Source organism: Copadichromis virginalis, linkage group LG6 (assembly GCF_057382275.1).
Source record: "Copadichromis virginalis isolate Kocher_CV1m ecotype Utaka linkage group LG6, C_Virginalis_male_GT1.1, whole genome shotgun sequence".
In the NCBI taxonomy this organism is placed as follows: domain Eukaryota; kingdom Metazoa; phylum Chordata; class Actinopteri; order Cichliformes; family Cichlidae; genus Copadichromis; species Copadichromis virginalis.
In genome coordinates this window covers 29309391-29324136 of record NC_140623.1, presented here as the reverse complement: position 1 = coordinate 29324136, position 14746 = coordinate 29309391, and the positions used below count along the sequence as shown (strand labels likewise).

General features: G+C 41.0%; 1 protein-coding gene across 3 annotated transcripts in view; it reads right to left on the bottom strand.

The window, feature by feature from the left end:
* The window catches only part of prr36a (proline rich 36a), a 29279-nt gene extending 18871 nt beyond the window's left edge, over positions 1 to 10408 (bottom strand). For all 3 annotated transcript variants that reach the window (XR_014920908.1, XM_085459733.1, XM_085459734.1), the window contains exon 1: positions 9962 to 10408. The gene's annotated coding sequence lies outside the window, so the exon portion shown is untranslated. The remainder of the gene's footprint in view (positions 1 to 9961) is intronic.
* Between the last annotated feature and the right edge of the window lie 4338 nt (positions 10409 to 14746).

Here is a 14746-nt window from a genome sequence, read left to right as displayed (position 1 = left end):
AGTGCAGCGTACCCTTTTCTAGTCAACATCACTCAATATGCCTGACATCTAGTACATTTTGCAGATTTTGTGATGAAAGCAAATGCCTGAAGGCTAACAGACTGCAGCAGTGCATTTGGCCAAAAGCAGGAGAGGAGAGTGTTATTTAATGCAGTCATTACTTTAGACTGTTAGAGGGAGTGTGTCTAGACAGAGCAAGAACTCTGTAGTCTTTGTGGCATTTACATTGCACTGCAATAGAAATATGTGTCATTACATTTTATTTCGGACTTCTGTCTTCAAGCAGTTTAATTGCATCTGTCGTAACCCATCTCTCAGTCTCGCCCTCTGCACATCCAGACGTTAGAAGTGGTGCCTGACAAAATGGGTCACTTTTAATACTGTGTTAATACAAGCACAGGGGGATTTAGCTGTGTTTAGAGCACGACAGAGGTTTGGGATGCATTGTGCAGACTGCTGAAGGTGATCTGTTGATAGAGATGCTGTCAACTGCAGATTTACACCAGACTGCTAATGATGTTGTAAATATGAAATATCAGAGACATAAATACACATGACAGACTGTATGCTTAGAAACTGTAGATAAATGGGAAAAAGCCAGTGAAGTAAAACAGGAAAATATTTCAGCTATTCAATGCACAGTTGTCCCCTACGCATTTCGTTGTAACTTAGTCTATGCGTCACACGGCCACGAGGATTGTGTCAATACATCTAATATTGTGCATTCTGGACTGCTAGCTGAAAAAGCAGTGTGTCAGACACTGGGCTATAAGACTTAGAACTGAACCCCACAGTTAAATCAAATTATTTAAGAAAAAGGATAAATCCATAATGCAAATGTGTTAGTGCTACATGAAACTGACCACATCAGTTTATTAAGGTTGAGCTTTTACTTTATGATCCATGTCGATGCTGCATCGTCTTCAAAGTGAAGAATAAAAGAAAGTTAAGGCCTAAAAGCTGCAGCAGTATCGAGTGCACATCCGCCCCATCCACATTCCAGCTCTGACTTCCTCAAGACTCCTTGGGGCTACGCAACGACAGCTGGCTGCGTGCATGTCCGTTTATGTGCATGAGATGAGTAACAGTGCAAGGGTCAAATGGAGAGTGATGAATGCGTGGGCTGTGTGTACATGCACAAAGATGCAGTGTATGAACGAGCAGAGGGTGCAGGTTCAAAGTGTGAGTGACATGAAAATATCCATTGCCATTAATGAGACAGCCAGAAAAAAGTGAAAACCAGAATTTGCTGGCCTGCCTACATTCCAGCAATTCCACAGGCACACTTGATTCATCGCTGCATTCTTACTACAGCCACACCTTCGGAGATTGTTTTTCAAGCAAACGGAAGCTGCCGTAGTGAATTTGACCGTTGTTTCAGGCCTGGGAGTGTTCAGCACTAGAGTGAAGTAGGGCCAAGTATACAAATGGGTTGACTGATCATTAACTTTCCTCTGGTGTGAGTTTGAGCAAGATGCATGTACGACACAGGAAAAAACACAGGCGGTATTCAGTTCAAGTGAGAGCTCAAATGAGTGTGTAAAAAGGGCAAACAGGAAGAGGGTGTTCGATTTCTGGCACTCAAATTACAAGAAAAACAAATCAAGACATTTAATGGTGTTTGGGGAAAGGCAGGGGTTTTCCTAACCTTGAGCTCAGGCTTCATCCTCATTAAAATAAAAATTAAAAAAATGAAGAAACCTACTCTCATTCACTCAATCCTACTGTACTCACCACTTCATAAACCTTTAGGATTTACAGAACAAGCCTTCAAACAAGAATCTAAAAGTAGGTAGGAAAACTGAGTCCAAGTAAACGGGGGCTGTGTGTGTAAATCCATGCTTCTCTTGACCATACAAGGTAGTAGTGGCGTTTCTGCTTCATCACCAAGTCAGTGTTTAGTTCACAGAGAATGAAAAGGAAACCAATTGGCTCTTGGAAAACAAACGTCTTAACAGTTCAGTCTCTGTGCATTAAGCCACTCTCCCCAATTACAAACCACTGGTGAGTCAATATACCTCCACATAATTTCCTGTCAAAATTTCTACATATCCAAGAAGGAAATTACTGCGACTTTCAGTAACAGGTATTGATTGGGTTCTTATTAGTCACTTTCGACCCAATCTGCATTTCAATAAGCAGGAAATGAGCTGTTTGGTAGTAGCTCTAGTTTTTAGTTTCTAGTCTAGTTCATTGGACCAAATTATGAGTTAGAAGACCATGGCTTCGTGCAGCTCAAGGAGTCCATATAAAGAGCAAAACGGAGATGTCATTTGCCAAAAAAAAAAAAAAGTTAGACTACATCCTCTCAAGTCTATCAATACAGATTCATGAAATGAAAAGCAAAAACATTACATTTTGCATTATCAATGGTTCCAATATGAACATCAATGAAATTCTCTTGAAGCATGTAAGGCAGCACTACCTACACATGCTCCTCACTCTTTGAAGAAAACCCATCAACACAACAAATGGCACTCAAGAACCTCGTTATCCGTTAACAAAGAACCACATTAACCTTGAGTGATCTTGCAGCTTAACTGGTTTCTTTTCTTCTGTCCAAATAACTGAACCATGTGCTGGTGTTGACAAGCCCTACATCACAGCACCCAAGACTGCATTTGTACTGATGAATGTTTATCCAGACCGTGCCAAGAAGTTGTCTATCGGTCTTCACCAAAACACTTGTCCAGAAACAAGTGTTTGGAGTACTTCAGCAAAACATTCTGCACAGATACCAAAAAAAAAAAAAAAAAAAAAAAAAAAAAAAAAAAAAGTGCTTACTGACAATAATCAATGTTCCTGGCAAAGAGAAAAAGAAAAACACTTTCATCACTAGAGTTGGACTAAATGTTAAGCATGCAGCTTAATCAATTCCATACAGGAGACTAACAGGTGCTAAGTGACTGTAAGCTCCTCAACACTGTCATTAGGAGCAGGTGGTTAAGTGAACCTACAAGTTAAATGGACTTAGCCAGCTAGCCCTTAAGGGAGTGGCAATAAAACAAGATGGACTCCCAGCTATTGGCAGTGATGTGGTCTAAAGGACTGCAGAGAAGTGGGCTGCAATCTGTTCCAAACCTGGGAGGGTTTTCAAAAGCAAAAGCCAGGCTTTCCTGCTGGCATAAGGACAACCTGACAATGGAACAAATAATAACAGCAATGAGGTAAAAATCTAAGTAGTGAGGAGAGGAATGGAAATATTTCTGTGCAATCACATCTGATCTTCTTACATGTTCGTGTGCATAAATGAGTTTTACATCACAGTGCTATGAGGGGGGAGGGGGGGGGGGGGGACATTGTGTGTACCTCACTCAGGCTTGGTGCTAAGGAGAATGGGGGGGTGGGTGCTCAGAGGATTAACTGGAACAGCGGGACAGAGGAGCAGCTGGCACTGAAACTTCACCTGTAAGACTAGGGACACTTGTGTGAAGCTACCCCATTCTTATATACTGAACACACAGTGAAGCAGTGAAGCATTCAAATCTGCCATCGGTCAACCCTTACCGCACCAAATGGTTACTTACATTTTATTGCTGGTTGGAGCTGCCCTGGCCCACGAGTTAAATATTACCTTTCAAAATAGCATAGTCTCTAATCTATTACCCCACTCAAAGCAGGGGTGCCGTAGTAATCAAACCGAGAAACGTGTGAGGCGTGACTTTAAAATTGGAAATCAAGGGGATCCGGGAGGAATTCAGTAGTGATGTGCGATACTACAGATTTCGATATCGAGCCGATACCAAGTAAATACAGGGCCAGTATTGCCATCATCAATACCAATACTACCTTGGGAGCAGTGTGTCATGACATTTGCAAATTCTGAATTTGTTTTAAAGACCACTAAATTGACAATAATTAGTTAACACAAAACCCTACAGCTTTCAGGATTGTTTTTGTTTTTTAAGGGGGTGTGGGCTGGAATCTAAATGTGCCTGTCTTTAAAGGACTTTATGTCAACTTCTGTTTAAATGTTCTATAGGTGATAAATAAATAATGTGACAGTCAACAAAAAAGGTTCATGTTTGAGATACATTTCTTCATTTTTAATAACTAACTAAACAAACAAATAGTCAAAGGAGCTTGCAAAGAAAAGCGTCTGGACTTCAAGTTGCTTCAAGCAACTTAAAGAAGTCCAGACGCTTTTCTTTGCAAGCTCCTTTGACTACGATGACCTGGATGACTGAGAACCTTCACAGACATAAATAAACAAATAACACAATTCAGTAGGCTATATACTGAACTTAGAGGAGAGAAACAAAGTATCGATCCTTTCACACTAGTATAATCCACTACCAATTCCAGTGTTGGTATTGATACTGTCAATATTTGGATCAATCTGCCCAACTCTAGAATTTAGCCCCATAAGAAACACATAGATAAAAGACAAATGCAGTTAAATGTAGTCCAAGGGAGATTGAAGAAATATGCCATTATGTTACAGGCCTGTTACATTTTCCACAACTTCAATTCAAAACAAGAGCCAATTACGAGTTTCGATCGAAAATCGAGAATGGCTGGGCTGTAGAGAAACCAGAGATGACATCACTTTTGGCATATTAAATCAACTCAGTGGCTACTCCCTGTCCACCAGCCAACTGGTTATAGACAGGCGGATAGTCAATAACACTGAAGAGCCCGCAGCCAGATTAGTTACAATCTCTGTGACCGGGCCGGGTAAGGTGAGGACAGATGGATACCGATCCCACACCTTGCCTCCATGCTTCTGATAGCCACACCCCTGAACTGTCACACACATAACTAAATACACATTGGCAGACTTTCATGCACATGAAAGAGGCAAAGGATAATAAAAGATACACAGCCAATCCAAAACAAACACACATTTTATTGTTGTTGTGAACTTTGCTTCTTCTCTGGCAGTTATCTAGTTATCAATAGTTCTCAGTTTTCCTGTATGCAAAAAATAAATAAACTGTGGTACCCAACAAAGATGTTTTACCCTTTCTTAGGGAAATTACCAGGATAAATGAGACTAGCCAAAAACACAATATGAATATAATATTATTTAGAAGTGCAGGATTAATTCAAACATAAAATATATTTGTTTTTCATTGAAATGGTCACACATAAGAGTAAAATGGTAGACTTAAGGTAATACAGACCAACTTACATACACAGTCACCTCCTAAAGGCCGATTCAGAGCCAGGAAACTCAATTCGTGCTTTAGCGGACATGAAGGCTGCACGTGTCAAAGAGGGGACAAGCTCTGAGGCATCATATTACTCATACAATACAAAAACTAATCTAGTTAAAACCGTTGGCATTTAGCCACACACAAACACAGGACTCATTGTTTACAGTTCTCTCATTACCTGTTCTTTGTAATGCTACAACACAAATACACCCTATAATATAAATACACCCTATAAATGTATTTTTAAAACATCTTTAAAAACCATTTTGCTGTATTCTACAACCACAAAATATCTGGCTTTAGGAAGGCATTCAAGGCTACCATAGTGAGCTAACAGACATATTTCTAAAGTGCTGAAGTACCGTTTCAATAATTACAGTGCATTGAGACTGGCTTCAGTTCCAGACAGAGTACCTAAAAAAAATGCAGCGCCAGCATCCACTACTCTATCCTAATGGGCAGCAAAGTACCAGCCTCCAAACCACAGTGATGAGCATTACATCCTTACCATCCCACAGCTACAGAGAGAAACACAGGCAACAAGGGTGAAGGATGAAATAAAGTTTAACCCTTAAAGTCTTCCTAAACAGATGTAGTGGAGCAGGGTTCAAGCACACTGGTGGTAGCCTCACAGCCCTGCACTCACAATTAATCCAGCTTTTTGACATTCATGCATGTAGACACTGATGGAAACCAAAGCTGTGGTACCACTTTTTAGCCAACTTTAGCAACTAGCATAGCGCTACAGAAGAGGAGTCCGCATTAATCAACATGATAGAATTTACCATTTACTTTCAAATATCACAACTATAGCTTTCAACCAAACAAATGACATTTCATAGAAAGGTATTGAAATTATCTATTTATTTCATAACAAGTAAAATGAAGGCTAATAATGTGTTACTTAAAAGGCTATCTGGGAATGCCGAATCGGCTGTGGATCGGCAAACTCTGCAGTGTTGTGGTAAAACTGACAATAGTTAACTAATGTGACCTAGTGCAGAGGGGGAGAGTGTTACTGTAGGTGTGTGACCATCAGTTTAAAGATCATGCTCTTTTGTGCCAGTTAACATGTAACTCAATAGACAGCCAATCACAAGCCGGCTCACAAAGAAAACAAATCTATGAGAGGTTAAGAGCACAAATTCTGTGGTTGCTTTTTTGGTCCCACAGTGCAAATAATGAGATCTTGCCTGCAAAAATCCCACTTCATCCCCTGGCTGCAAGTATTTTATTTTCAAAATTCCCATGAGTGGACTCTGAGCCACTCTAACATTATGCAAATCTGCTGGTGTCCAATCTACTAAAACGATCATGAGACAACTTTTAGGGGTTAAAAGTAAAAATGTATATATAAATAAAATACAATTTAAATAGAAAACAAAACCCTAAATGTGAGTTTCTTCCCAGTGAGTTTATTATAAACGAATAAACCGCATGTAAAAGCTGATAACTCAGCAAAGCTCCCTTAAATATGAGCACTTCTGGCTCCATTTTTATTTAATAAAAATAAATAAATAAAAATTACCACAATGCTTGACTAGAAAAATGAGATGCTGTATCCGAACCCCTTTGGTTTCTCTTAGGATATTTATCTTTTTGCAGCCATTTTTCTGCCTTTTGTTTGCAAATTTAATTGCATATCAAAGTCCCATAGTGTGAGCACCGAGCATCATTCTAATTACCTCACAACCACTCACACGTTTGGTTTGTTGATAATGGAGGTGGTTAACATCTAGCTATTGGGAATTTTTCATTCTGATCAGAATTTTTAAAAAGATCATCATATGAACTTTCCACCAGATCAGACATGAGTATAGTACGACAAAAGTGTGGATTGAATTTCCATGAGTGTGGGACTGAGACGGACTCTGGTTACAAGATGTAACCAGCTCACTTCCAGGAAAATGCAAATACGCCATGCTGTGCAAGGGTTATGCGCTTTTCATTCATCTGCTCCGACTTTTGACATGAAATAAGGTGACTGATTGACATGAGCTCTAATTTCTTTTCAAAATTTAAATGATTAATACAAGAATGATTTCACAGGGGCATTAATACTCTATTGGTTAAACTTGCCTTCTTTTTAAATTTGCCAGTAGGTCTTTTTTTTGGACTACCTACAGCATCTTTTCAGAAGTTTCTTCCTGTTAAAAGGGACTTTTTTTCTTCCCACAGTCACCAAGTGCTTGCTCATAGTGGGCCATGGGATTGTTGGGGTTTCTTTCTAAAATTCTAGTGCATTTACCTTCCAATATAAATGTCTTTAAGTGTCTGCTGTAGTGATTTAGCACTACATGAATAAACCTGAGTTGAACTGAATACGATTTGAACCCCAGACATCATATCCACTCAGAGCCGATGCACACATGATGAGCCAATGCAAAGCTGAATAAATAGCCAAAAATCAGGAATAATGCTATAGAATATCACTGCAGTTATCAAACTGAAAGTGAAACTTGAGACATAAAATTGCCACTTTTATTTACCCATCACCTCAAATAACAATCCCAGCACTGACAGTCTGTTAGTGTTGTAACAGTTGTTTATACTGTTGCTGGTCCTTTACCTTTTTCCTGTCATAGAGAAGTCATAATAGGCAACATGTTTGGAGTGTAGAGAATTGAATGTTAAAAAAAAAACAACTAAGCGCTGCAGCCACTGTTAGTGCTTTTATTTTTTTTTAATCTTTCTGCATTTTTCCAACCAGACACAAACGCGACCAAGAATCCACCTGAAGGCGCCTCGTAGCTGGCAAGGTTTGACAAGGAGGTATCTGAAGCATTCCATGCAAAACAAAAGGACAGGTTTGTTAATCAGTTACAGACTTGCTCCCTAGTGCACTGTACCCATTTACACAAGCCAGTCACACTAGATTTCTCAAACGCAGCCACCTGCATTTTTCGCACAGACCGTCACGCCTGAAATAAAACAACAACTGCAGTCTCCCCATTAGGCACCACTGCCCAGGCTCAGTCATAAAACAAGCCTTAAAGTTTACAAGCCAAGCATACCAGGGCTTAAGGATGTGCGGAGAACTTGAAGCAAATGCTTAAATCAATTCCTCCGATTCAACATAGTAGTTTGTTTTGGGGTTGTTTTTTTTAAGTTCTTGTACTAATAATGTAAAAATGTTTCATGTGCTACTGATAGTTTGGATTTTAAAAAGGAGTTCATAATACTTGCACATTCCTGTTTATAAATCCCCCTTTATCCAGCCATTGAAGTTTAAGGTTACAGAAGATACTGAAATGAGAAAACTATTTCAAGCCCTTCTTCTCGGTTGCTTTGACCTTTGGGAAGAGGAAGAGGAAACGGGGGTGTGGGCAGGGGAAGTGGCTGTACAGTATGAGGGGAGAGAAAAAAAAAAAAAAAAAAAAAAAAAAAAACCCAACCAAACACAGCTGTGTCCAAGTTCACAGGCTGGCAAAATATGAGAGCCTTTTACTTAACTTTAAAGTTACACTCCATCATATGCTGCTAAAACAGTAGATATCTGATGCATCTTCATATGTTCGACATCTGTGACCAGGAAGTGCACAAATACACCAGCCAAGTCACTCAAATTCAGTTAAAAGGTGACTGCATTTCTCCATTCGTTTCCGATGAGCCTTTTAAATGGGGCAGAAGTGCAGATTTTGCCAGATTCATCCTCTGAAGTAGGACACAGCAGCAGTAAACCTGTAATGACCCTCTAAGAGCTTAGCCAGACAGTCAGAATAAACAGAGAAGGGTGGGTGTCATGTGGCTGTGTCATCCACACCCTGTGTCACATCCAAGTGATGAAATGGGTTTGGGAGTAAGAAACACACACCCAAATGCAAGGGCCTGCATGTAAATAACATTTCTGAAGCCAGGGACAGTCACTGGTCCTGATTCCAAAAGCCCTGCCACACCACACCCAGTCAAGCCCCAAAACACAGTGATTATGTAATGCAGACTCACAGCCAAAACCTGAAGGATAAACAGCATCGCTCTATCATTGAGATCTGCAGACGGTGCCTCTGATAGTCTGCCTTACTTACTGCTTTGCCAGGTGGAGAGTGAGATCACCCCATGTGCAGAGATGCAAATATGAAAACAGGCCTTGATGGTAATCTTGGAAAGAAACTACTAAGCTGGCAGTGCCAAGAAAACAAAGGGTGCACGGTGCTTAAAATGACTGGGGAACTTAACGCATGAATGGCAAAGTAAGATTCTCAGATGAACGCCTAAAGATACACCACATGAGGAAAAGAAAACACAAGATGCCCACATATCCAACTTTGCACGCCTGGTTCCAATTTTACCTCCCCAATAGTCTGGTTTAGAGTTTCTGGGTGATTTAAACGCCTCAAAGGGAGCTTTAATAACACCGATTAGCAGAGGGCCCCGTCGTTCTGCCTCGCAGAACAATAGCGTGTGTACGCCAGGGAGGCTGGCGTGAAGCTGCTCAGTAAACTGAATCTGATGCCAACGGAGACCCTGTCAAACAGAGAACCTGGAGCACCGTACATCGGGATAAATTTCACCCCGAGACAGAACGGCACACCGGAACCACCGCCCAGCTCCGTGCTAACGTTTCACATCCATCATCCCATCAAGCTACACACCGACCACTCCACACCACAAAGAGGGCGTCTGGCTTCAAAACAAACGCTGCTTTCTTCATTTAAGAGATGCTAAAATAAAACAAAGAGGGTGAGCCCTTCTAGGTAGAACTGTAATTTTTAAAATTAGCAGAAAACTGTGCAAAGATGTAGCCTAACTCGAATGATGTCGCTCGCGGCAGAAACGTTACAGCGTAGTAAATTGTCCGTTACCTTTCAGCCGTCGTTAAGACTCCCGAGGAAACAAACAGTCGGCCCCTTTCTGCCCCGAAGACGACGCGAAACGCACTAAATATGCAGGCGAAGCCGTATATTTTACTGAACTAACAATAGAGCCGCGCGTTCAGCGGCGGGCGTCCCTCCTCGTGTCCTTCCCTTCACGTTTGAGCAGCGGCAGGAGGCGACGGGCTGCTCCCCTTAATGAAGGACGGACCCGAAGGGGAGGAGTGGCGGAGGAGTCCGGCTGCAGACTGAAGGCGAAGCGTGGCGGTCATAAAAGAAAACGCAGATTAAATCCCACCGCCGGCCCAATCAAAGGCGCGAGCCCCGGCGGTTATGCAAAGCAGGAGTGACGTGGTAGTCAAACCGTGTCCCTGTGTGAGCGCGTGACTTTAAAATTGGAAATCAAGGTGGTCCGGGAGGAATTCAGTAGTGCTGTGCGATGCTACAAATTTTGGTATCGATCCGATATCAAATAAATTGTTGTTGTTTTTTTGAGGGGGGTGGGCTGGAATTTAAATGTGCCTGTTTTTAAAGGACTTTATGTCAACCTCTTTTTAAATGTCCTATAGGGATAAATAAAATATATTCATGTATAGGATACATTTTTTCATTTTTAATAAATAAATAACACCATTCAGTAGGCTATATACGGAACTTAGAGGAGAGAAACAAAGTATCGATCCTTTCACTCTAGTATCATCCACTACCAATACCAGTGTTGGTATTGATACTGTCAATATTTGGATCAATCTGCCCACCTCTAGAATTTAGCCCCTGCAAATTTGTGGCTTCAACAGCATTGCTTTGTCCTGCAGACACACACATCTTTTAAAACACAAGCACATGCTCTGACCAAGCTGAGATAACCTTGTCCTTTTTCCAATTTCATCCTCCCTAAGCCAGGATAACAAGATGGAGTATCTCCAGTTTGTAGATACGACCTAATCCTGCTGCTGCACAGAGTAAACAACAGGAACCATATCAGATTAAACTCCTCTTATAGGCCTTATGCACAGCATGCCTCTACCTTGTTTTATCATCTTTTCCCACAACTGTGGATAGAGAAAATCTTTTACCCCCAGATTTTTACTCATGAAGCTCCTCTGTGAAATATTAATCTTTTACTTTACTTTTTCCTATTCTCTTGTTGATTTTGCTTACATTTTTGTGTAATTTTCACCCTATTATTGCACGAGATAGGTGAAGAACAGAGTGCAGGCAGGTTGGATCGGGTGAAAATTAGTGTCAGGAGTGCTTCTGGCTGAAGAATAGCAGCAAGAGTGAAAGGGAAGGTTTACAAGATGATATCGAGACCTGCTATGAAGTACGGTTTGAAGATGGTAGTCCTGACACAAAGATGGGAGTAACTGGGAGTGAGCAGGATGGACAGGATTAGAAATGAGTAGATCAGAGGGACAGCTCAGGTCGAGCGCTTTGGACATGTACAGAAGAGGGAAAGCGGATATACTGGAGAAAGGATGTTGAACATGGAGCTGGAAAGCAGGAGGAAAAGAGGAAAACCTCAGGGAAGATTCAAGGATTTAGGGGAAGAGGACATCGATGAGACAGAGAAGGATGTGGGGATAGGGTGAGAAGGAAGGAGACGAGCTGCTGTTGTTACTATGGGAGCAGCTTAAAGAAGGAGAAGAAGAATACGAGTTGTTTTTGTCCTTTTAAATTCAAGCTACAGTTCATTAGGAGCCAGCGGTGATTTATTCAACCAGGAGTTTTCCAAGAATCTCTGCTTCTCCGCGGGGACAACGCCACTGAAACTCTCTGCCTCAGATTCCTTCACCCACATGTTTGCGATCTGTACTTAAAACCAAAATTCCTGACAAAGAACTGCAAGAGCTGCACAACAGGTTTGGATAGTTATATCCAAAGAAAGCGAATAAGAGATTGAAATTGTTAATTATCTGTGCTCACACTTTGGTACAGTGTCCACCGCCCTATGGTACGAGCCCACAATAGGTTTTAGACGCATGCTTTTATTTTCTTATCACAATGAGACTTTGAGCTGCAGCTGCAGGCTCAGTGAAACACTGAAAAGACAGAAGGATACAAAGACGAGCAAAATGGGTTTGGACAGCTGACATCAGCTGTTGTTTTCTCTTATGAGCACGGAGAAAGAATGAGGTTATTTAAAAAGAGAGGCCGTGGGTAAAGAGAGAAATCTGAGTGAAGGGGAAGAATGAAGGTTTAGCAAAAAAAATCCTCAGCCTTGGACTCGCTGGTGTACAAGTTCTCACTACACTTCGATGGAGACTGAGAAACAGAGAGAGAGAGTGTGTGTGAATCATGTGTCTCTCCATCCCTGCTCCTTTCAGGACTCTGGCAGTTGTTTCATCAGCTGCCTGTCATCCTTTCCAGTCGGGAAGGGGCCCTGCGCCAGAGCGAGAGGGGAAAACCCAAAGCTCCTCCAAAAGTTTAACTAATTCTTATTTTAACTCGTTGCCTCCTCTGAAAGCCTACTAGAAGTAACCCTTGAAGCTCTTTTCTAAACTGAGTGCTTTCTGTCATAATTTCTGCCTCATTATGACACAAAACGACTGGGTATGCATCAGAGGTTAGGAAAGGTGATCTCTCTCTGTGCAGCTGCCCTTGGAAACTATTTTAATGGTCATCAAACCAAATCTTTACTGATCTGTACTGAGGTGTCAAAACTTGCCACGGGAGAGGTCGTTCAATGTTGTGTTTATGGAGGAAAGCGTTAAGGAGATTTATTCACTTCCTGTTTTTTTTATGCAAACTGAAACCTAAAAACCGAAACGATTTTTAGTCTCCATCTTTTAGTTGCATGAACTGAAAACTAATGGAATCCATCATTATTTCACAGGACTGAAAAAAAGCTGTTATCCCCACACATCCTGCTCATCCATTTCAGATTGATCATAATGTTGTTACACAAGGGTGTGGCTCAGCGGTTAAAAAAAAAAAAATCCTTAACAGAATTAGGATAGACTGAGAATTTGAAAGGCTTTTATGCACACACTGTCTTGTTTTTAAATCTGCTTCTTTGCTGTGGTCTTCACTCACCCATCTGCCCAAACACCTCACAGTAAGGACAGCTGCACACACAAAACAAAGCTCCCCCACACACAGAGACACACACGCTGACACACCAAACGGAACTCAGGCGCTGATACAGATTGAGTGACACGGCGCGTAAGATGAGGGGGAAGGAGACGGTCCTCGCCGCTGCCACTGCTCCTGCTGCAGGCCTGCGTTTTTGATCTGGGATGCTTTGTTAATTTAAAAGCCTGTGAAGTTCAAACGGCGAGTCACAAATGAACAAGCGGCATCAAACTGGGATCAACAAAAGGACCACACCTGACAATAGCATACTGCTACAACTGAGACCATTAGAAGCTTTTGGAAAGACAATTTTCCCTCTGGGCTTTCACTGAACATCAAAGGTGCTGAGTGAAGTAGTCCTACACATTCACACACATCAAGTGGAAGAAAATAGTGACAGCCTCTAATCCAACAAGATGGATGGGCCATGTTTATGAGAGACATTACACTGTGGACCTTTCCTTCTGCCTTACACACTCCAACACGAGGCACCATCAGAGCGGTTGGCTACATAATGCATGATGATATTAGGTTAAGTGGGTGGAAGGCAAAGATGGGCTACATGAGCTGCTGCCAAAGCTTGCTTAGGACGCTCAGCAACCAGGAAATGAGCTCATGTGTTCTCTAACAAAAGAATTGCAATCTACCCTCTCTGGAAGATCTTTTTTAAGAATTACCCATCTTTTCATTTTCTTCCACTTATCGAATTCAGGGTCACAGTAAGGGTGGAGCCTATCCCCATATGATAGGCTGTCATAGGGTGAGAGCCAGTGTACCCCTTGGACAGATCATTAAAACCCATTTTTACTCCTTGGCTTATGACATAGTCTGAACCTGATTTTATTGTTTTAATCTAATGTGCTGACTTTATTGTTTTAAATGTAATTCTAATGATCATTTTATACTATTTTATTATTGTTTTTGCTATTTGTGCCAATTTTATTATTTTAAATGTCATTTTAATTATCATCTTATTTTTTAAAATATTTTTTCTTTATTTTATATTATTTATTTATTTTTTTAACTTGTTCAATGTATCATTTCTGGCATGTCAAGTGTACAGCACTTTGTGCTGGGGGCTGATCTGAAAGTGCTATATAAATAAATTGCTTGCTTGCAGTCTATCACGGGGCTAACACACAGACATGAAACCATTGATTAGTTACTCGAAAGCTAATTTAAAGTCACCAATCAACCTAAAACACGAGTCTTTAGAACCTGGACAGAACATGCAAACTCCACATAGGACGTTTGCAGCCAGCTGGTGGATTTTAACCCCAGACTTTGTTTCTGTGAGGCAATGCAGTCTATTTTTGAAGACAGAACCATTAAGTTCCAAATTTGGATCAGTAAATTGTTCATACAAATCCATCGATAATTTTGGATAGAGGAGAAAACCACTGGGACTTCTCCATTCAGGAAGTTGGACCGAAGAACCAGAACCATTATCAGTGACTTCTCACACCCTCCATCACAGACCGTTCCCACCAGCTTCTGCAATAGCTTTCCCCCAGGGTCATCAGACTTCTGAAATCAAAACGAAGATACGCCACAACTCCACAGGTCATTTTTATTATTGCACTTTGTAGTATTTTTGCTGCTATACATTTAAATATAGTTCTTTTTTTGTTTGTTTTTTTTAAATCCTGTGTTGTACCAGTTGGAATGTTATTTTATCCCTTGTACACTTAGATTTCAATA